General features: G+C 39.5%; 1 protein-coding gene across 2 annotated transcripts in view; it reads right to left on the bottom strand.

Annotated features, from left to right (window-relative positions):
• Positions 1-24,448, bottom strand: part of TOX (thymocyte selection associated high mobility group box) — a 295,904-nt gene that overhangs the window by 96,324 nt on the left and 175,132 nt on the right. The gene's annotated exons all lie outside the window — the stretch shown is intronic.

Raw genomic sequence — 24,448 nt, 5'->3', positions numbered from 1 at the left:
TCAGTGAGTATTATTGACTGAAATCACAAACTCCTTTGCTTATGCTGATTGGTTTCAACAAATGCATTTCCAATGCTTTTTTTTAGCTGGACTGTAAAGACTGCACCAAGATGGTCATTTTAAGAGATGGTCCTTTTGTTGCTATCTATATGGGTAATTCTTCTGTATAAAATTCTTTCCATTTACAGTGATCAATAACATTTCCATTTGACCCTCCCTCTGTAACTCTCTTGCTCTGGGCCAGGTTTGAATTGAATAGATACTTAAGGACAAAGAAGTATCTCCTATTCACCCAGCGGAATAAACATGGGCCCAACATAATTCTTTTTTTCAACCAGAGATTATGTTATCATAAAAATGAATCATGTACTGAACAGTCAGAAGCAATATATTATACAAAATGGCTATTAAAAATGTAATGCTTGGCATTTAGTGATACAATTTCCATACATACATGAGTAGATGAATACGTGATACTATATTTTGCTCAGTAAGATAAATATGGTATATGCAATATTCTAGATCTATACATACTGATCGTACAGGAATGTAGAAAATGAGTGGCCAGAAGAAAATCAAAACTGAGTATATGAACTCTCATTTTAATTATTCTTGCTTTAAGCTGTCTATAACTGATCTCTCAATATTTGGTTGTTTATAGTTTCTACAAACCTAAGCAGAAGATCCGACTTACTTTAAATTGAAAAAATGCTCACACAATATAACAATTTTAAATATATTCTTTCAGTAGGTGCCGACACCATCTATTCCTGTCATCTGACTGTATTTCTTGGGGCAAGAGATCTACAAGGCAAGACTACATAGGCCGTAATTTTTTTTTTTTTTAAAGATTTTATTTATTTGACAGTGAGAGATACAGCAAGAGAGGGAACACGAGCAGGGGGAGTGGGAGAGGGAGAACAGGCTTCCCGCTGAGCAGGGAGCCCGATGCGGGGCTCGATCCCAGGACCCCGGGATCATGACCTGAGCCGAAGGCAGACGCTTAACGACTGAGCCACCCAGGCGCCCCTACATAGGCTGTAATTTAATTATTACAAATAAGGAAAGCCAGCAATGACAGTGAAATATATGTATTTCTCCAAGAGGACAGCACACTCAGATGAAGATGTTCAAAACAGTAAAATTAGACAAATTTAATTGAAGATCATGTATAATTGGTAGAGTTTTGGGTAAATATTTAGGCCTTTGTCGAAATAAATTTTTACAAAGAAACAGCCAAGAGTAAGATTTAAAAAATCCATTCTTCTCTTGTATTTCACTGCCAACAGAATATTTCTACAGTTGTAGAAATATTCCTGTACAACCAAGAAGAATCCACTATTTTAACCTTATACCTTTTATAGCATCAGTGGAATTTTGAGTTCTATCTAAGGCCATTCTTAATTAGAAACCAGTAATGGAATAGCTTATCAAATATTTTATTTTTCCCTTCAAAAATCCACATAGGATTGTTTGGTGACTTTGCTTTGAAGAAAGTGTCTTTTATTACTTATTTTAGTACAACACATTAAAATCAAATATCTCCTGTAGCAAAACGATTCAAGCCCCTGGAACTCAAATAATTTTCTAATAAAAAATGCATGAGACAAATAAATGCACTTTATGTTCCACAAGAAAAGGCAGTTTCAACAGGCTAATGCTCAGAGAAAATTCATTTTATCAACCAGCCATTTCATTCTTTGGTGCTGTTACAAGCTCCTTCCCGTTGCTAGGCAACCATAATTCATAGTACCTTTTAATGGATACTCTGCTACTGCTGAGAACATTAAGGTGAAGAGAATAAATGCCTTGGGTGAATCTTGAAATCTTTCATTATGCATGTCATTCTATTTCTGTAATGCTATAATGCTGAAATGTTTCTGTGGCAGGAAACTGAGTTGTAGTAATTGCATATTCCACTCATATATGTTTTGTAAGCAGAGCAGCACGTACTTGTCTAAAATGAGTTATTTCAAACATGATTGAAATTGGACTTTTCTACTTCTAAAGGTAGTAAATAAATCTAAAGGAAGAAAGAATAGGTTTAGAGTAAAATGTCTTGAAATTTCCAGTAAGAACGAAGAAATCTTACAGCACAAATCAAAAGTAATCAAGCTGATTCAAGCTTGATCAGGACGGTTTATAAATATGTGGGACAAGCAAGTTGAAAGTAAAAATACAATAGATAGAATACACTGCAGCCTTTAAAACAATCCAGGCCACCTTCACAAATTGGTATACACATGCTAGCATTATTCATATGACCAAGGTTGACTGGACAGGATTGGGAGTATACCATGGACACTTTACGCATCGTCGTCAAATGGAAAATGTATTATATATTAAAGTCGTTATATTTATTGTACAGCACACTAGTTTTGTTTTGTTTTTTTTCAGTACTGGTAACTCACCTCCATATTTTTATAATAGATTCATCTTATTGCATTTAAAAAACGGATCAGGACAATCATCATTAGAATGAGTCTTCTTTTTTTCCTCTTTTCTCCTTCACATGAGGTATATATTCTTTTTGATGTAAAAATAACAGCCTTTTTTTCTGACAGATAATCATCCCAACTCTTCCTTATTGCTTTTATTTACTGGTCGCCAGCAATATTTGGACTGAAAAAGAACGACCATTCCTCTATCTTCATGCATGAGTGAAAGAAGAACAATTCAATCCATCATCTACATGTGGATCCAAACCAGGGGTTCTTACAAGGTGGTAGCGGTAGAGGTTTTCTCTAAGGGAGTCAGTTGGCCCACCCAGACTTTCTGAATCAGAATCTCTGGAAAATGGCTGTTTGGTGGGAGAAGCACCTAGTTTGGGACTCAAGCCCAGGCCAAGAAGACAATGTCAAGTCTGGAGGCTTCCCCAAATCTAGAAGCTGGGTATCACTTTAGGTTTCCTTTTGCATCAGGAAACTTGTCTGGAAAGAGAAGCTGGTTGATCATGTTATTTTGTCAAAAAGGGGTTATAAATCTTTCTGTCCTCTGGTTCGTTGGATTATTTATATTCCTTTTTCTCTCAATAGCTGTGTGAATTACGTCTACCCCTTCACAGTAAAATGTGGCTCTTTGTTTCTTCCTCATTCCGTCCTGATGCCCCCAGATCATGCGGAATATCCTTTGTTAGTGTTTGAAACCCCCGCCATCTTTACATGAACTCTACTCAGTGTGCTCTTGCTTCGAATAAGGCCAGCTCTCCTAGTTCTTGGTGTCACCCCTGTGCCAAAGCTTTAAAACGACTTTGTACTACCCTCTGCTCTCACCAACTGCTGGCCGAAGGCCCAGCCTGAAGCACGGAAATAGAAGTAGCTGTCCTCAATTAAAAAAAAAAAAAATACTGTTTACATTTTGGAAAAAATACATCTTTGAAATGAAGCTTAACCTTTCCTGGAAAGCACGGACTGAGCAAATAGGATTCATATGGTCCATCCAGGCACTGATCACAGAAATTAAGAATTACAGAATTAAGTCACAGTGAGCCTAGAGACCCCCGAGGGAAGACACAATTTTGTAGGCATTGGTGCTGTTGCGATATAGTATTAAAACAATGTGCCCAGATGGGTGGCAGGGAAATTTACTATATTACAAATGTGTAGTGGACTCGTATTTTAGATGGGGTGTTAAAATGGAGGGTCTTGATCATATGCCATCATTAAAGATCCCATGGTAAATGTACTTCTTGTAGAAGGAGGCGGGTTAGTCAAAAGCTCCTGGACAAATTCCAACTGCGTAATTACATCGAATCTAAATTCCCTGTGTAGTTTCAACTGGATAAGGTATTTTTCACTTCTAATCCAAAATTCAGATATAGCTTTTCTCCGCACTGCTAAACAGCTGCTGCATTTTTACCCCCAATGGTATTTAGAATTGGACTCAGATGGGTTTTCCATCAATTCCAGGAATATTCATCTTTGCTTTCCAAGTTTAATAAGGGATCTTTTTGAATATCGGCTAATATTTACATTACTAAAATCTCACTAAATTGGGGTACATGGTAATACAGAATTTTTGAATAGGAAGTGACCTCAGGGATCACCTACTCTTGCATCCTTCCTTCACAAGAGAAAATTGAATTGGTAATGAGTTAACACATATCCAGGGCCTAATGTGCGTACTTGAGATATATAATTAATGGGTGGCCCAAAGTCACAAAAATGTATGATATCAGATCCATAACTCTTAACCCTGGTCTCTGGTCCGATTACCCAGGGCTCTTGTTCCCTATGTTGTTGTGTTTTATATATATCTATATATCTATATCTATATATATCTATATATCTAACAAAATGGATTTTCTTATTCCTGCTGAGGGAGGATGGGTAGGCAAACAGTACAAAAAGGTACCATACAGGTAGTACCAAAACTTGATTTTAGCAATTAAGGAAGATTATATATTTAGGAAACAGCGCTCAGGTCATATTTTATAAAGGGATGAACGGTGTGTCCCAGTGAGAAAAACATTTGAATGATTTTGCTCAGAAAGATGCTAAAATTCTGGATGCAAAAAATTCTACACAGTAACAACTTACAAACTGCTTTCACCTTGTCAAATGTGGGAATTTTTTGGTAGGCGTACTTCCTATCTGTCCTGTTAGATTGTAAACACCATGACTGTAGACTATAAATATACATAGATATATATACACATATTTTGTTTACTGAAGTATGTGCTGCTAAAGCACAGAGCCTGGTTCCAAGTAGGGGGTACGATCAATATCTGAGGTGAGATTACTTAGGGGTTTTCCGGCACTTTTACCTTTATAACTTCACTCCATTTCCACAGCCTAGCGGGCATAGGAGAATGCTTTCCACCTGTAGTTGAGCTCTGACAATCCCTGGAAAACATTTGCTGGCGTTCTAGTGAAACAAAAGGACCAGCTCTGCCACCAAGATTCCTGGCAGGCTCATAGAGAATAGCTCCACTCCAACCATCACTTCCTTTTTTTCTTCAACTCAGGCAGTGGCAGTAGGGGCCTAGCCATGGAAATGACCCTCCCAGTTACCTTTTCTGTCTCCACAATGCATTGGCAGACCATGATTTATACTCAAAGTTTCCACAAGTTCATTAGGATTTCAACATGCCTGCCACATGATAGGAGCTCAAGAGATACTTATCAAGGAGTGAAGAAAAATTAAATAACCAAATCTAAATGAACAGAGAGAGCATCTTATTAGGGAAGAGAACAAGGTTGAGAGTCAGCCTCTGGTCCTGATTCTTGGTTTTCCATGAATTAACTGTATAACCATGTAACCCCCCGCCCCTGCCCCCGAACTGGGGCTTCCTCATCTGCACAAGGAAGGAGTTGACTGAACAGCCACGTCTGAGCTCGAAAAGAATGGACAGATTGGACTTTCAGATTTTTCTCCCCCTGTTAAACGGTGCCTAGTGATAAGCAATAAGCCAATCAAGAGGCTAGAAGTCAGGTAGCAGATGAGAAATCAAATGTCTATATTACCCCCAAAGTGGAAAATTGGTCATTGAGTAATTTGAAATTGTTTTATTTCACTCCCCCCAGGGAACGATTATATTTATTAGTCAAATGATTACTTGTCTGAAAAGTTTTCTCCTTGGAAGATCTCACTTACAGAGGCAATGTTTCCCATTGGAACTTTTCTAATTTTGAAAGGTGTCCTTTGGAAGAAAATTTTTAATTGTAGTTTCCTAAAGATGGTTTGCTTTTTTTTTTTTTTTTTTTCTTTTTGGAAATGTGAAATACCTCCAACACTTAGGCTATCAGAGAGTGATCATGGTCATTAGCAGTAAACTTGGGTAAGATGACCAGGTGGGCATTTTGCCGTCCGCATTAGGCTGAGAAGGTCTCCCATAGGCTTTGCTGAATTTGCTTCTTGTTCTCTAAATCAACCCAAGTATTGCCCCTGCTTTGTATGGGGACAGATGTTTAGTGATTGCAAGGTACAAGTTCATGACGTGTCCCACAGCTTGCTTTATCCCTGTGTACAGTCAGAAGTCTGGAGTCACAATTTGGATTCCCCTTTCCATGACGTTCCATTATCCAATCATCTGATTTTGATCCTATGGCAATGTTTAGTCACATTTCTGAATGTTCTTTATGAAGGTTGGGCGATGTTTTGTCACAGTCATGCCAAAGCCTCTGAGTAGGAACAGTAAAGCATCCCATAATTTTGCCCTGCCAACATTTTGAGGCCATTTTCCTTTTAATTACTGTCAAATTCAATTTTACACCTTTTCATTCTTTGTTTAAGGATGTACTTTTCTAGAGAATATAAAATATTAGCTGATATTTACACTTTGCAAAAGCTTCCTATTAATCTTTCCCTGAAACAAATTTAACTGTAAGTTCAATGTTAGTTTGAAGTTGATGAGATGACTTTTATATAAACAGAGAAAATGAATTTCCTGACAAGTAAACATGCTTTTTCAAACCTTCTGTTTGGTCCAGCACGTGTACTGTAAGGGGTCACAGCAATCCAAGAGGCACGTGCAAAGCCAATACCTTCGTCTGTGCAAGAAGGAAAAGCAAGTGGCTGCTCAATATCAGTCATCAAAGTATGAAGAAAACATAAAAAATGGCAACAGAGACCCATCCGTGGAAGGTCACAGCCAATAACATTTCTGCAAATAGAAGAGGATGCTTAAGCATCAGATGTAAATTGCTGTTTGCCGGAGAATTTTAATGGAGTCCTACGTCACATTATAAAATGTTTAATTGTAACCCCATTTTAATAACATCATCTGATTAAATGAAAAGACGCCTTGCTGATCGCAATTACAATCTGTCAAACTGCATATTTATTTACAGTTTGGTTTTCTAAAACCATAAGATAAAAAAAGAAAACTCTATTCAGCTTGTCAGGAAACTATAATTATTGTGTATCCTTCTGTCAGTTTCTGCATAAAACTTTTGGTCCTAAAATGGATCTAATTATATCTACATCAACATTTTTATAAACGCTACATTTTTTTTTTCTCCATCTCAGTGAAATCTTTGTCGTTAACTAGGAAAAACATACTCTCTCTTTTTAAAAGGCATTAGCCAGGCTTGTTTGCTTTCTTTCCTTCAAGATGTTATAAAATAAAACATCCCTTTCAAAATATAAAAATATTTGCTTATGTCCCTTTCTCTCCTGGCATGAGATTATGAAAAAAAAAAAAAAAAAACCCACAGTTTTTGGCTGTTCTGGCAACACTCTTTGTGACTGTCTTAGATATGAAATTCCTTCAGTCTGCAGCAATGAAAATCAAAGTCTCTTTCCATAATCATATTCTGATGTTCAAGGCCTATAGATCCTTTACAGACACAAGTAGGAATAATGGCTGGAACCCATGAGGGAAGAGACTGGTCAACTGGGATGTTTTTCTTCTGATTTCTCCTCAGACCACCTCGCATCTCAGACAACCCCTCCCCCCCATGCCTTATAACTCCCCTGCCCACCTGCTTCCCAGGAACTCAATGGTTTCATTCCTGTTGGGTCGCCCACTTTGCCATGTACCCCATGGAAATGTCCCAAACACTAAATATACATCAAATCATACATATTTTACTTCCTCATCTCCTAGGGCCCCCTCAGGTGAAGGACTTGCTACTTTGGCCTATATATTTATGCTGAGGTGTTCGTGGGTGATAATGCTTAATAGTCTACACATTCTAGAATTCATAATTATGGGCTTCAACTAAAATCTCATAAAAGAGGCAGTGAATTCATTCAAGGAGGGTCAGGAATGTAGTTTTTAGGCAGAAAGGCAGCACAGAGGATAGTTGAGGACAAGAGGCCAAATTGGACCCTCCTCATATTCTACTCCCTACTCCTGCTTCGAAGATATTCTTGAATAGACCACCAGACTACTTCAGGTTAGTATAATCAGTAACAACTTGGCTTGCATGTGGACTTCTAGACAAAAAAATTACTTTAACCTAAGCAGCCTCCTCAAGGCATAGACAGTTCTACTTTATACAAAACATTTTTTTTATATAAAGTTGAAAATTGCCTACAGCGTTTTTCTCTTTTTTCATCATTTTTCCTCTAGAGTTTCTCATTAACGGGATGTCATTGGGTATCTTCCCTTTTTAAGAACTTGCAGGTTTGGAGATTGTCAACTTTCAGGGAACACACAAAAACTGTAGCTTTGTGGTTTTCAACCATGGCTGCACATTACAATCACCTGGGGAGTTTTGAAACATGGTCATCTTGGCACCCCACCCAATGCATTTTGCTTGCCGAGCACTTTGGCTTGACAGCATGGTTCTTCTTGCTCCTAAAATTGTGGACTCTACATGAGCAGCATAGGCCTCGCCTCTCCAACTCCACTCCAGATGTGCTGAATTAGAACCTACATTTGAACAAGCTCTCAATGATTTGTATACACATTAAAGTTTCAGAAGCACTGTCTCTTAATCTCTTCTGGATCTCAAGTCTCCACAATGTCCATCAGGGAGCAGATCCTGTTTCTGGCAGGTAGTATGGTAGGGGAGGTGGGAGAACATGACCCCAGCCTCAGAGACCATTTTGGCATCATGTTAAATCGCCTTCATTGTCCCACACATGGAGGCAGTAAAACCCACATTTGAATTAGGGCCCTTTTGGAGTTTCTGCAATGGTCTAGAAGTCCACATGCAAACCATATAAATGTAAAGATGTAGTTGACAATTGTTTTCCAAGTCTAAGCAGATGCTCCTTAGATTCAGAAAACACATGTGAATGTAGCAGCATTACCAAATCATTCGGATGTTATGTGGTTTTCTCATCAATGAATCTTGAAAAGTCAACTATTGTAAGGTTGGAGGAACTTGATAAATTTTGGAAATTAAAATGTAAAAAGTTTGGGAACTCCTAGGGTTAACATTTTAAGGGCAATCTGTCAAAGAGGGGGTATACTGGACCTTGTGTGAAAAGAAATGATATGAGATTTCAATGTCCAACCGGCTCTCTATGCAATGGATACTTTCCCACGTCTAATAGATTGCCCACATTTTGCTGGAAGATGTGACAATATGAATTAGATTACTTGGGAACTTATCTCTTAATCCTGGAATACAATTCTGATATCATAGTCAGTTAATTGAAAAGCATGACTTGATTTATCAAAACGGAGTTTACAACACCTTTTAAAGGGTCTGTTTCCTTAGGAGCATATCCTGTGAATTCTTTCCCAGGCACAAAGAAATAGGCCTTGTAGAGACTTATTTGTATTCCTCTGCTTTAGCGATGTGTGTCCCCTACCCTGGGTCCTAGCTCCAGTCTGAAGCTATTGTTGGTGTTTATCAAGGAGACCCAAAGAATCGTTGCAAATAACACAATCGTGGTCAAATGATGCTAGAGATCTGAGGACCAGCAGAGCATGCATCTTGGACAACTAAAGATACTTCTTTTCCAAAAAAAATCTCTATATTTAATTGATTTGTAAAATATTTCCCAGTTCTCATTTTTTTCTTCAGAGAAGCATTATTCCCTATAATGTATTTTGTAGTCTTTTTCCTTTTCACTGTCAAATTACACAACCTCTTGGATGTCTTCCAAATTCCCTTGGAAGTTTATTTCATGGTTTAATACAGGTTGGCCCATTTTAAGCAGTTCCCTTTGAAAGTGTTGAACGGGGACTGTTTTAAATGGGTCACTCTCAGTTTGGGACAAGGGTAGTTATTTAATTTAATATCTTGGACATGTAGCTGGAGGGATCATTAGAAATGTCCAGACACTTCAGTGGCAACACTTGAAACAGAATGGGAATAGATAAATAAAATCAGAAACAGCTAGTTCTCTCTAAATTTTATTTTAATTTTATACTGTTTCTCTTCCTTACTGTAGATATATATGTATATACATACATTTTGAGGATATGTGTCTTTCTTCTCACTAAATTTACTCTAGTTTAATAACTTAAGGACTGAATTCATAAAATGCACAATTACATCAAGTATTATGCCACAGACCAGCCTCCATTGGAAGGTATGTATTGTTCGGCACTAATTAAATGCTGACATGGCTGAGCCGAAGCCAATCATTCTGAACTGTGGTAGAAGATGATCAAGTCATCTTGGAGCAGAAAAAAAAGGAGAATATATAATACTCAAGTTCAATTACTTTTCAGTTTAACTCCCTCGCTACCACTCCAGCTGAAGTCACAGGCTTGAGCTACAAGGATAATGGGATTTCGGTGTTCCAGACAGTATCTTTGAAATGGACTTTGGCTTTGTTATAATTCCTTCTGGTTATAAAACTTTATCCTGTTTGTCTCCACAGACCCTTTCATAACTTTTCTCAAGTTTAATGAATTCCTATTTTGAAATAAAAGAAGTGCGATCTATTTTAATGTATTCCTTTTATGGATTTAAATAAGGTTTCCAAATAGACTGTTTTGTCCCCTCACAGGCTAGGGAAGAGGGGAATTAATTCGTTTGACTAGTTATCATTAGTTTGTATCTTAAACTAAAACTAATTCAAACTCTGCTGATAATTCCTTGTGTATCTTTTTAAGGCAATGTTTCCCCCCAACCATAAATTTTCTTTTTGTCCACCTAGGAAGAAAGAACAGTCATTCTTTCTTTCAAATTAAGTTACTCTAGTTCTCAAACTTGAGTGTGCAACAGAATCACCTGGAGGTCTTATTAAAAGCCAGATAGATACTTGGGCTCAGCAGCCAGGGTTTCAGAAGGTATAGAGTAGGGCCCAAGACTTTACCTTTTTAACAAGTTCCCAGGTGATACTGATGTTGTCCATCTGGGAGCTGCACTTTGAGACAGACCTTGGCTCAAGAATGAACTTCCCTTTCTAGACCCAGTGGGGCACATGATATGGGAACACACACTTTCTCTCTCTCTCTCTCTCTCTATCACCATGGTTCTCTTTGTATCAAATAAACATACCCTCTCCTTTCTCTGCATGAGTGTGATGCTTGTGCAGACCTTGAGCCTGCCCAATGCACCTCAGTCATGTTTTAATGTTATGGTAGAACTCCCATCCATAGCTGAAATCCACAGAGTGACTCAGGAGAAGAATGGCACACTGTATGTATGACTCCAATCACACCTGCTTTGGTTACAAATCCCCCATCTGTTCTCCCAGACTAACAAATCAAGCCCAAATGCCTTGCTTCGCATCCAAGGGTTTCCATGAACTGCCCCCAACCCAACATTCATTCTTTCATCTATATCCACTCAACTGATGTTAGCGAGATCGGAGTCTTTGCCAGAAATTGTCCAAGATACTCCCACCTTAGGTGCCATTTTCCCCCTTCACCCATTTTATAATGGGACGACATTGAGTAGTTCTGTTTGTTTGTCTTTGCTTTCCTTCGTATGTGCCTTTGCTTGCATAGTTCCCTCTATTATTTCTTATAAATGTAGGAACTAATGCCCATTTCCAATTACAGGACTACATTATAGTGTTTGCATAGCACCTAGCATGGTGCCTTGTGTATAGTGTTCTCTTGATTAACGCTTGCTTTCAATTTTCTCCTCTCTTCTCCATGTTCCTAGTGCTCTACTGACAGCATCATGGTCAGGTCACCTTCTCACTATTGCTTTAGTTTGATTTATGTATGCATTGCCTCTTTAGTATGTGTCTCATTGATTTCCATATTTTTTTTACAAGGGTAGCATTCTGTGTTGAAGCTAGTAGATGCTTAATAAAAATGTTCACTGCTATTGTTATTATTACCAAAACTTAAAATTATGAAGATGTTTTACAAAGATCTATTCAAAAGTGTGAACATATTTATTGTTGGCTTTCTAGAGGCTTGCCAAAGAGGGTAATTTGGATTTCATTAAGTATCACTGGATTTTGCTCAAAGTTGGTTTTCACTTGGCCATTTGTTGAGAAAAATATAAATCATGGCCTGGTTATTGGAATGACAAGAAATGGAGAGAGAGAGCTGAAAGTGTGCTCAGTGGGGTGGAGAGAATTATACATGACAGGCAGTCCACCTGGCCTCATTCTGCAGTTGACTAAATCATAGAAACTGGCATAAGTGGTGTTTGTCAAAATGGTTACCCAAGGAAAACGGTGAAGGTCATAGTTCTAAGCACCATGCTGTCAATATTAATACCTCCTTTTTCCAGAAGCAATGAAGTCTGATGGGAAGAACCCAAAGACAGAGTCAGAAGAGGTTGGTCTAGTCCTGCCTTTGGTAGCTGTATAAACATAGACAATCCTGAAAAATCTCTTGAGAATTGACTATTGAATTGTAAAATGAAGGATCTTGCCTAGTGATACACAAAATTTCCAGCTCAAATCTCCAATTCTATGATTGTTCCTGAAGGAACAACACTACAAATTGGTAGAATCCCTGTTTGCTTCTGCAGTATCTTATTAAGAGAGAGCCTGCACAAATCTCTAATCCCTAACCATTCCACATTTACAGAAGTTACCTAGTTACAGTGTCATTCTCAGTCAGCAGCATTTTCCCCTCAGAAGACATGCGGTGACGTGCTGGAGATTTTTTATTTACCACAACTACAAGGTTTAGGATTCTACTGGCATCTAGTGAGTAGAGGTCAGGGCGGCTACTAACATTCTACAATGCAAAGAACAGTATTCCCCCTCCCCCAAAGATTCATTCAGCTTGAAATGTCAACAGCACCAAAGTGAAGAAGCTCTGATCTAGATAGTAAACTAGATAATAACTCATCTATGAGAAGTTAATTCCTTGGCATTTATAATAGTTCTGGGCAAGAAACAAGACCTCAATATATGCTTGTTAGAACTAAAAATATACATACGTATTTTTAAAGTATTTGATATTCCCAACCCCTTAATCATCCCTTTGAGATAAGATTGTGAAGATCCCTCTAAAAATGCATCTATGACTCATGATGGCGTCACTCATGGGCTGATTTATTACATTAAGTGTCCAGTCATTTATTAGGACATCTCTAGCTTTGTGTGGCAACAAAAAGTCAAGAAAGAAAATAAGAACCATGAAGTGCCACTCTTAAGGTCATACCATGCAGAATGTTAAAAGAAATTCAGCTGGGGAGCTGATTTCCCACCATCTCTTTAAGATAGGCAAGCTATATTCAATTTCTAAATTGAATTAAGTGATACAAAATAGTTATTTTGGATATTTAATTTTACTAATCCATTGATACTGAGAATGAAATAAGAACAAAGTCACCAAAAAGTCCAGAAACAACTTCAAACAGGATATCCGCTTGATATTCTAACCTAGATAGGAATAGATAGGATCCAAATTTTATAAACAACTTTCTGTAAGACATAAATCCATATGATAATTTTCCAAATTGTTGCCTATGGTTGCACAATGTTATAACCAAAAAGAACGTAAGAGTACATTTGGTGTTAAGCTCAGATAAGTGATTTGCCAGACTCTTTCAGTTATACTCTCAGTTATTTCTAATTACTCCTAAATGAGGGCCAATTTCACTTCACAACAAGCATTTCTTTCCTAACTGGATTTCCAGACGCAGAAATGGAAAAGAAAAAGAAAAGTTTCCAAACTCTCTTCTGACCTTCTCTATTCATTTTGTAACTACTTTATGCAAATTATTTGTCAATCTACCAAATTGCATCAAAACTTGTTTTTTGACACAGGGCTTGAACTCACAACCCTGGGATCAAGATGAGCTGAGATCAAGAGTCGGATGCCTAACTGACTGAGCCACCCAGGTGCCCCATTGCATCAAAACTTTTTTTTTTTTTAAAGATTTTATTTATTTATTTGACAGAGAAAGACACAGCGAGAGAGGGAACACAAGCAGGGGGGAGGGGGAGAGGGAGAAGCAGGCTCCCCGCCGAGCAGGGAGCCCGATGCGGGACTCGATCCAGGGACTCCAGGATCATGACCTGAGCCGAAGGCAGTCGCTTAACCAACTGAGCCACCCAGGCGCCCTGCATCAAAATTTTTTAACCTGAAGTTTTTATAATTGTTTTTAAAAAATTAGGTCATTTATTTCCTAAATACCTCTTGGGCTATTTAAATCTCTGAAAGAAATTACATTTTTGGTTTTCAAAGCCATTTTACTAGATATACTTTTATTTTAATGTTTATAACTTCAAAAGTATATTTTAAGTCCATTCAACCACATAGCTTTCATTATAATGATGTTATATTATCTACACACCCCCAGATTTTATCATTTTGGATGTCTATAATCAGATATCTTGGAGTAGGAGGAATAATTCTTTTTTTTTTTAAGTGTTTTATTTATTTATTTTTGAGAAGGAGAGAGAAAGAGAATGAGCAGGGGAGAGGGGCAGAGGGAGAAGCAGACTCCCCCCTGAGCAGGGATCCCTATGTGGGGCTTGATCCCAGGACTTGGGAATCATGACTTGAGCCAAAGGCAGACGCTTAACCAACTGAGCCACCCAGGAGCTCCCCCACCCTTTTTTTTTAGAGAGACTGAGAGCTAGCAGGGGGTAGGGGCAGAGGGAGAGGGAGAGAGAGAGAATCTTAAGCAGGCTCCATGCCCAGTGTGGAGTCCGACACAGGGTTTTATCTCATGACTCCGAGATCATGACCTGAGCCGAAAGAAAGAGTTGGACGCTTAACTGACTAAGCCAGCCAGGTGCCCTGGGAAGAATAATTCTATGTCGCTCTCTTAGTCCCTAATTTCTCCTATCTGCTGGATTAGAGCATGCTGTGGCCTGACACCATCTAAAGCATTTGAGCTGGAAACAATACATGTCCTTAGTTTAGGCTCCTCCTAAGTGAAGGAGCTACATAAGTGTAAATTAATAATAGGATAATTAATATAGCTTATACATCAGTCTCCCTCGTGTCTCAATCATTTCTTCATGCTCTCTTGGGATTGTCCTGGCTCAGTGCTTTACTAATTTGAGGTTCCCAGGACTGAAGTTTAGGAGGCAGGGGCAAGAGAGGAAGGCAAAGATAAAATATAAAATATATTTTAATCATGATAAATTAGCACACTTACACAGAGTGTATGTGTGTTAATATGTACATATTAATAAGCGTGTGTGTCTGTGTGTGTCTACGTATATACACGTACACATACCAAACTCTTCCACCTGCTTCTGTGGAATCCCTGTTATATTAAGATAGGAGTTCTCAATTTCTTTTTTTTTTTTTAAAGATTTTATTTATTTTTGACAGAGAGAGAGAGAGCACAAGCAGGGGGAACAGCAGAGAGGGAGGGAGAAGCAGACTCCCTGCTGAGCAGGGAGCCTGATGCGGGGCTCGATCCCAGGACCCTGACACCATGACCTGAGCCGAAGGCAGACGGCCACCCAGGCACCCCAGGAGTCCTCAATTTCTTAAGGACTACTTTAACTGAAAATATATGCATTCACTCAACAACTACCAAGTGAGCACCTCCTGTGACATCTCTTGTAGATGCGCCGGATACGGCAGCTCTTAGATAGGCAAGAAATCTACCTCTCCCAGAGTGAAAGGAAGTGGGAGGCAAATAATCAACGAGTTAAATAAGCTAGATAATTCAGACAGTAACAATGCTACTATTTTATTCATTTCTTACCATGTGTGCTTTACGGCGTTAACTCATTTGATAAAACCTGGCGATGTGATGAGGAGCGAGCGGTGGGGGCAGTGCTACTTTCGACCAGCGTTTCAGGGAAGTGACATTTGAGCAGAGAACTGAATGTGAGGACCCGAGGAAAGGGTGTTCCTGATGGTGTGAAGGTCACTGGGTGGGAGGTGGGTAACAGAAAACCAATGTGACTTAGCCCAGTTAGGGTCGGAATAGCATGAAACAAGGTCAGCAATCTCGCAAGGGCCCTGGATATCATGTTAAGAAATATGGATTTTGTTTTCTCTTCTATCCTGGGTGCAGTGGGGAGTCATTGAAATGTGGCAGATCTAATGCAGGCTAAAAAGACCACCCTGACACTACGTTGTGTGCGGAATGTATTATGGAGGGACGAGAGTCACAAGAGGAAGCCAGCTCCAATACCATGACTATAATCCAGATAGAAGGCCACACTCTGGACCATGATGGGGAGCAGTGAAGACAGAAACCACATGAGTGGGATCGGAATATACTTTGGAGGCAATTCAGTCAAGGCTCGCTCATAATGGATGTGTGGAGGGAGGGGAAAAGATGAACCAATGAAGAATCCCAGGTTTTGGGGTTGAGCCTCTAGCGTGGATGGTGATTCAATTCACATGAACACACACTCCATGAAACTCCCTCACTCCAAAAACAACATCCCCACCTCTTCCTGTCAAGAATGAATCATTTCTTGAGATCTTGTTCAAACACTACCTCTATTGGATCATTTGCCCTGGTTCCTCATGTCATTTTATAAGTCTGTTATAGTAAATGCCATGCTTTCAAGTGTTGCGTGACTTTTTGAGTACATACCTCATTTGTTTTACCAGACACTTGAGGGCAGGAACTATTTCCATATAATTGTTACGTCCTCACCATTATCATGCACAGTGTTTCACATATAGCTCCAGGAACCTAAATTCCAGCTTCCTCAGGGCGGTCCTTGTTTTAGTCCTAATGATAATTAGTTAGCGGCCTCACTTTCAGAACTGTATTGGTTTGAATGATAAATTATATGGTAATCCTACATAGGGTAGGTGCCTGATACAGTCTAATTATTCTAAGACTCAAAGCCTACTTATAGGAATGCACCACAAAGAGGAAAACTTGGGGTTCGATTCTGATTCCATGAAGCTCCAAGGTAAGAATCATCTGATAAAGAATACAACCAAAAAGCAAAGACACTTAGTACTGCCGAAATTTGAGCTTTGTCTACAAATAGGAAATGGAATGCAGAATGACAAGTTGCAGGTATTTGAAAACCTTTGTGCCTCAAACATCTCGTTATATTAGGAAAATATGCATTTTTGGTATTGTTATTCTGTGATTTTTCCACTGACATATGAAGTTGCAAAACATGTAAGAAGGAGGGATTTCCAAATTACATAGTAAGCGCTCGAGTTGTTCTCACCTCTGTATTTCTATACTTAGCAGAAGTAGGGAGGGTTTGAAATGAAACTCCCTGATAACTGTCAACAGAATTACTGTCTTCAACACTCCTTCAACATTCTCAAGGTGAAGGACCCATAACCAGGTTTACTCCTTGTCAAAACATTTGTTTGCTCTCGCGTGGACATATCCCTCATTACTTTCTCATCTCATATACTTTATGCCTGAGTGGCATCTTCTTCACAACTGGGACCAAGAAAGAGCCTGTTGGGCAAGATTCTTCCTTCCCAGGCAGAGTGTAGCCCTATACTCATGGAGGTGCTTATCCAATAAACTGCAATAAGGAGCATCCACTATTTTATGCATCATAAAGTTGTCATCAAGGTGCCTTAGGAAACCCTTCTGTGATCCACGATTCCGAATAACGCGCACTTGTCTTCCAACTGATATTTGATATTTTCTCCTTAGTAACATATTTTTCTCAACATCTGAATAGATGGCCCAGGGAGACTTAATTCCTAATTTCTTCTTTTCCTCACCTCCGCAGGAAGCTGTGTATTGTAGTCATTTCCTTTCTGTGTATTTTGCTTGTGTTTCTTTGGAACACTGTCACCTTTTTCCATTTTGTATCATAGGATCATTACAGAATGATGTGAGGACATGTGGGGCATGGTAGCGCCCCTCCCTTTCTTGCTGTAAAGCCCGTTACTGGCAAGAAGCATCCTCCAGACTTCACTATGGCAGTCCCTCATCCACGGTCACTGACATGTCCCTCAGCCCAGTTGTGTCTCTTCCACCCTTCACGCCAAAGCTCTCAATGGCAACTTAGACCAGAACTTAAGATTCACCCAAACTCTACATTTAGAAATCATGCTTTTAAGCCTCAGAGAATTAGAATTTGTTTTAATTTAAAAAGGTCAAAATTTTAAATGACTACTGATAAGAAAGCGTTCCTTTGCAAGTTGTATCAGTTACATACAGTATAAAGAACTCATTGTTTTATAAAACCTCACAGGAGAGTAAGGAAATTCCAGTATTAAGGTGCATCCCAGAGAAACAGGCACTTATCTCCTGTTTATAATGTATTGTATGTGAGAACCTATGATTGCCTTACTTGTACTCTCTGATTTAGTCCCACGGGAAGAAACACAACATACCAACCAGCACCTCCATTTCACAAAGGGGGAAAGAACTGAAGTACCCTGTGTCGGGTCCTGCAGCTAAGAAGTGCCCATCTTGGTAACCACTGCAGGATAATGGGAACTTTGGACCCAATGAGGTCATGTTTGCCCCCAGGGAGCCCTGATTTCAATATTCTTTCCATTGTGCCAATAAAATGCATAATCTTTTCAATTACCTTGTGCTCTAAGGAGCAGCATTTTGTTGTACCATGATTAAAGCTATAAACATGGTATATACCCTAATCACCTAATGCCGAGGTGCCATTTTAATTGTGCATTGACTATTCCAAATAGGCAAAGATAATGTGTTCCTTTCCCATTGCTGTGAAGATTGGCTGTACTGTGCATAAAAGCACCTTGGTCCGTTTAACTACCCTAGTAGTTGGATCCATCCTAGATTCAACCCTGTTTGGGAGATCCTACACAGGCAGCTGAATTAGCTCAGATTACGAATCATTATGAACATCTCACTAAGTGCTGACACGTTCAAACCGTGCAGCTGCTCCTCTGAGATAACTAAGCATGGACAGTAATATGCATACAGGGTAACTTCCCAGCTGGTTTCTGGCCCCACAAGAGGATCTCCATAGCACTGCTCTCAGGGCCTGGGACATTCCGTAGGCTGGGTGGGGAGGAGGCCACTGACGGGGAGAGCTTTGAAATTTACACTCTGGCTCCATCCTCCTTCATGGGCCAATGCTGTCCCTTGCACATTGGGTATATCGGGGAGGGCCCTGGGCTCATGGGGGGATCTGACCACACTGCTCATTTGGGACTTGGCCTGTCAAGATGCTTTTGTAACTCTGGCTACAGTAATTTATCCTTAACGGACAGGAATGAAGAAAACTTGGTCGAAGTTTATTCACAATTATCTATTTCTTTGGCTTTTATCAATCCTCTGTCATACGGAATATTCAAATTTTTATGAAGAGACAAGTTGATATGAACACGTCAGAAAAACAGAGTAGGAATTTAATAAAGAGAAGGAACCATTTCTAGCTAATTTCAGATCTGCTATCTTTGGCAAGCTGCCCAGGATTTTCCCTCCTTTTATTTATAAAATAATTTAAATATCTTTGTACTTTTAGAAGTAAATTTTGTATACTAACGAAGGGGAGGAACGAATATCTTGAGGCTGGCTGATAACGAACTTGTAGCAAATGGCAGATCGCCCAACTCCTGGTCACGAGGCAGAACTGCACGAATCCTAGTCTATTAGCATAGTGTGTTGCTACCTGAGGAGGCAACACCGTTTTCCTTGCAGAAGAGTTCAAACTTTAAATTATTGGATTTTCGACAAATAGCGAACATTTTTCATTAGTCAGAATTCTAATTTATTCAACGTGATGACTAGAGAACGTACTTAGACTATTAGGTGCGAGCAATGTCCACCTTGTGTCTCACTTAATCCCCACAACCACATGGTGATGTAAATATTATTGTTGTCATCCCATTTTTTTTTTTTTCCTTTTATGGTGAAGGAAACGGAGAGTCTGAGAGGTCAAGTGATTTGTCAAAGTCACCCAGTCAGAACAGCAAGGCTATCGTTTTTCCCCTGGACTCTATGATCTCTCTTTTCCTCTACCCACTCTCTCAGATTATTATTATTTCAGCAATGTAAAAATAGAGTGAGTTTATTTTCTTAAAAATAAAAGAGGGCAGAATGGCGAATGTTATCTGGGCTGGCACGGCTAGGGTCAACATTGATGGCTCATCGGGGTTTAGGAGAACATGCTCCATAGGGGGAGGGAGAGGACAAAATGCTCAACTAAGGCTTTCAGTGCAAAGTTACTGAGCCCCTGACTTACCAGAAATGCAGAGGTGACAATCCCTTAGCCTGCCCACCTTACTACCTGCCACCTGTGTACCTGTGTGCCCTACCTCTGTGTCCTCAGTCCTTCCGGGTAAAATAAGGATTATTACACCACCCTTTCCTGGTGTGATTGTGGGGACTATGGAGGAAACTGTAAAACACCTTGCCTGGGACCTGGCATTAGTTGGGGTTCAGTAAATGTTGGCATAGTAGTTCTTAGAATGTCACATAGAACATGGACGCCAGTGACTAGAAGTGGAAACACAGACAGCATAAGGAAACCCCAGACAAGCAACTGGGACTTCAAAGACGGCAGATCATGGAACTTAGCTGACATGAGGCACGCTGTCTGCCTGGTATGGCTCGAGGGCTTCAGACGCATAGACCCATTCAGTCATCACCACCAGATGAGAGTGAAGCAGAGAGAGATGAAGTCACTTGCTCAGAGTCACATGCAGCCAGTGAGGGGCCAGGCAGGGTCAAGTCCAGGCCGCCTCACCCCAGAACCCACCAGTGGACCAAGCACTCATACCACTTCCCAAGACTGCAAAGCCATTAGTCAGGTTCTGCAGGGGACCACTGCACTCCCTGGACAATTTAAGGAAGGTACCGCCGTTGAGAGTTTGATCTTCCATTGTCTCCAATTTTCCATGTGTGTCATAGGTGGCCCTCATCCTCCCAAGTGAACTGTCAGCTCCTGGATTCTAATAGTCACTCCACATAACACCTACAGATCCGAGGCACAACGAAGACACTCCACACAAGTGTGATGAGTGGGGTGAGATGCGACAGCAAGGCACAGCTTCGGAAAATGCAGTGTCTGCTGTTTGCTGGGAAACACAGGCTCATCTCATGTGCTGCTATTCTTAGAAATGAGGCTGCTTTGGGGGAAAAGCAGTAACAATCCATAAAAAAGAACACATCCCAAGTAACAGAAGGTCCCACTTTGTATCTGCCCAGTGGGGGAATGGCCTTCGCAGGCCACTGAGCCCCTCACTGTGGGTGAGAGTCCCAAATGCCCAAACACACTCAACATATGAATGTGTAACTCTATAGATTTCTGGAGGGAGCCAGAGACATCCATGAATACAGATGCAAATAGCACACTTTTACTCCGTGTGGGAATAATAGTTACATGGTTGGGCCTGACTCTTCTCCTCCTGTTAATCGTTCAAGCACTATGAGATATGCGTAACCTCACAATGGGAAGAAAGTGTTGTAACATGTTAACGTTTTGTCTTTTCATAGTCTTCCTAATTTAACGTTTTTGGCAATAATCTTTATGAATCTACTGTCTAAAGAACAAAGAAGGACTTATTTTTCATTCAGTGCATTTTCAAGTTTCACGATGTATGAAGTATGGTCCTGGCTCCATTTGGTAAGCCATTATTTATGTCTGCTGGCTGGCAGAGAGTGTGATTAAATATGCAATGCATACGAAAATATGAAAAGTTTTAACAGTGTAATGTGTTTTGGGGGTTGAGTAATTTTTTATTAAAGACAATCAAGATTTTGATTTAAAAAAGCAAAACGTAAATGCTAAAGAATAATAATACTTTTCAAATGTGACAAATTTTGACAAAGTTCCATGCCTATCAAAAATAGAATTGCTATCTTGAATTACAAAAAGGAGTTAAATCCTCCCTCTGTTAAATGGTACTTAGATTTCTCTGGGGGATTTGTACATTCCATTAAATTCAAAGATGTTCAACTATCAATTTTGTTATTATATATTAATCAGAATGCTAAATATATTCATTAGGTGAAGGAAAAAAAAAAGATCTGTTCTCTGGGTGATTATGGCATTTGTGATATTTTAAATGGTCCAAAAAAGGGAAGTAGAATCTCATATTTTAATGACTGTACCAAATGGTCAAAGATCCTGTAGCACCTTATACCTTTCCTCCAAAGGAGTGTGTCTTGCTTCCGACAAAGTATATAAACGGCTAATATAGAAAGACAATTATTATGTCTCTATAGGTAATGCTTGTTCACATTAGAGAACTCGGAACTTTCAAACTGGAAAAAAACTGAAATGGGAAAAAAACCAAAACCTGCTCTTAAAATGTTCCCGTATGCTCTAGATAAGAATAGTTAATGAATAATGAAGGAAGTGGTGTCTTGAAATGAGACTGGTTCATTGTTCTCCTGGAAAGCATTTTAGACTCATTCTCCTCTGACTCCATGACTAAATGGGTTTATAATGCAACATTTTAATGTTAATAATCTACTTGCACAAATCAAGCACATGGCAAGTCAAAGACTGAATCATTTTGTAATGATAATAAAAAAAAATCTCACTGGTCATAGGGGCCAATCTTTAACAGACATTAATTGTTCACATTGCTTCTTCTGCCTCCAAGATTCTGGGGACTAGGCAGAAACATATTTCTTTAGAAGTCTTGTAATTTTACTGATAATTTTTCTCCATAAAAATAGCTCTACTCAGAAAATAAAAGTATTCACCTAAAAAGGAAGCTCAACTAACACACTGTAATTGATTGTCAAATATATCAATTGGATAGTGGTACAGGCTAGGAATAGTTAGTAGTAAATTGATTCAAGTATTAAGAGTACGAGATTGGATGCGAATTTAGAGTTCAAATTCATTTAGCTATATTTAAAGTATTATAGTGGGCTAGAACATTTAGACCCATGACACAGAACATCAAACTTTTTTTTTTTTTTAGATTTTTATTTATTTATTTGAGAGAGAATGAGAGACAGAGAGCACGAGAGGGAGGAGGGTCAGAGGGAGAAGCAGACTCCCCACTGAGCGGGGAGCCCGATGCGGGACTCGATCCCTGGACTCCAGGATCATGACCCGAGCCGAAGGCAGTCGCTCAACCAACTGAGCTACCCAGGCGCCCGAACATCAAACTTTTTTAAAAAACTGGAATAGTTGTATCATTTTAGAAGACTAAACAATGGCTTAGAAGTGTCAGCATAAAAGAGCAATAATGATCCTGTACCTACCTGTCGGGGAAAAATTTGTCCCAGTGGGGACAAATGAGTTCATTCATTTGATCAGAAAGAGTTACCAAGGTCTTACTAAGTGCGGTGCACTGCTTATAATATTGTTATCAATAATTTCTACGGAAAGGAATGAAACTAAGTAAGCTCGCAAGGTATCTAGGTCCTCTTATCTGTAGAGAGCTCGCCCAGTGGAGCAAGAGGGAACAAGAAATCTTCCTCTCCGTGGGGGAGGGCACGTCCTGAGCATTGTTGGCGAAAGGCAAGGGAAGGAAAGAGAGGGCAAGAAGGACATGTGTCAAGTGCTCAGTTTAGGGCCTGATTTATAGTGAGAACTTCAGATATGAAGCATTATTGCTACGATTTAGGGTGTGGGACTGAGGATGGAATGTTTGCTGGACCCAAAATGAGGAGAAGAAGCCAATAATGAGAAAGGGCAGGAGGGCGGCACCCTGGGATGGAGCCCTCAGCTACATGATTCCTACAGACAGGCCCCACTGGCTGTTTATCTTCCCCATTCCCACCTGTCTTTCATCCGGGTTCTGTGCTGCTTTTCCCAAGCTTCCCCCCTCAACACTTTAGGGAACATTTTATTAACAATTTGCAGGGGATACCCAGTGGCCGAAACCTCATGCCAGGGTCCGGGGAGTCTTACTCATGGTTCTACTTAGCATCTGTTTCTCTGAGGACACTTCTATGAGTGAGCCAAAAATTAAATATGTCAGCAATCAGTGATGCTATTCAAGAGCCTATCCTAAAAACATCCATGTGGGGCAGAGAATTATTTGAAAAATTCAGAAATTAATCTGTAACTTTGGACCCTGTCTGGAGCTATGCCTTCCATTGTGGTCAGCACATGCCTGAAGATCCCCAATTTTTTTTTTTAAAGGAAGTTAATTCAATTTTAAAGTTGAAAAATATGACCTTTGAGGAAAGGCTACAGGAATCGGGGTTGTTGGGGCCAAATACAACACAACTGCACACCCGACTTCATAAATGTCAACTACTTGAAATCAGCTGTGCTCCAGGAAGCCTTAAGACGTCTGAAGCGGACAAAGTAGACGAAAATTGTAGTAAGAGATTTTCGTTTAACTTTAATAAGGAACTTCCTGGAAGGAATCTAAATCTCTTACTGCAATTTGACTTAATGTTACAAGGTTAATTAAATACAAACAGGCTACCAAGGAAAATTGTGGAATTTTGGCTCTTAGGTAGAAAACCACATATCTGAAATGGTTTAGGTTTACTCCTGCCTGGAATTAAGAGGCTGGATTGAATAACTCTCAGAGTTTGTGTATTATATAACTGGTTTTATAGCTTTTTAACTTCTTCTGTGCATGGGTGAGGCACACATCCATACGAACTCCAGGGCTGAAGAAAAAGTACAACGAGCCCTATACACAAAGTCGATCTTGAGTTTCCTTACTTGGCAGAAGAAAGTAAAAGTGTTATTTTTAAATTGGCTCCTTTCCTGCACACTATTAAGGAGAACTCCAGTTTGGAATAATATTTTATTGTAGCACTAAAAGATAGTCCCAAATCATTAACATACTGAGTCCATTGAACTCCTTATCAATACCACATTCAAAGTAGCCTGTTCTGAGCAAAGAAAGGGC

This window comes from Mirounga angustirostris, unplaced genomic scaffold, assembly GCF_029215605.1.
Source record: "Mirounga angustirostris isolate CCGP_5_RB_7025 unplaced genomic scaffold, mMirAng1.0.hap1 SCAF_4, whole genome shotgun sequence".
Lineage (NCBI taxonomy): Eukaryota > Metazoa > Chordata > Mammalia > Carnivora > Phocidae > Mirounga > Mirounga angustirostris.
Note: the sequence above shows the minus strand (reverse complement) of the source record. Positions and strands in the feature narration are given on the sequence as shown.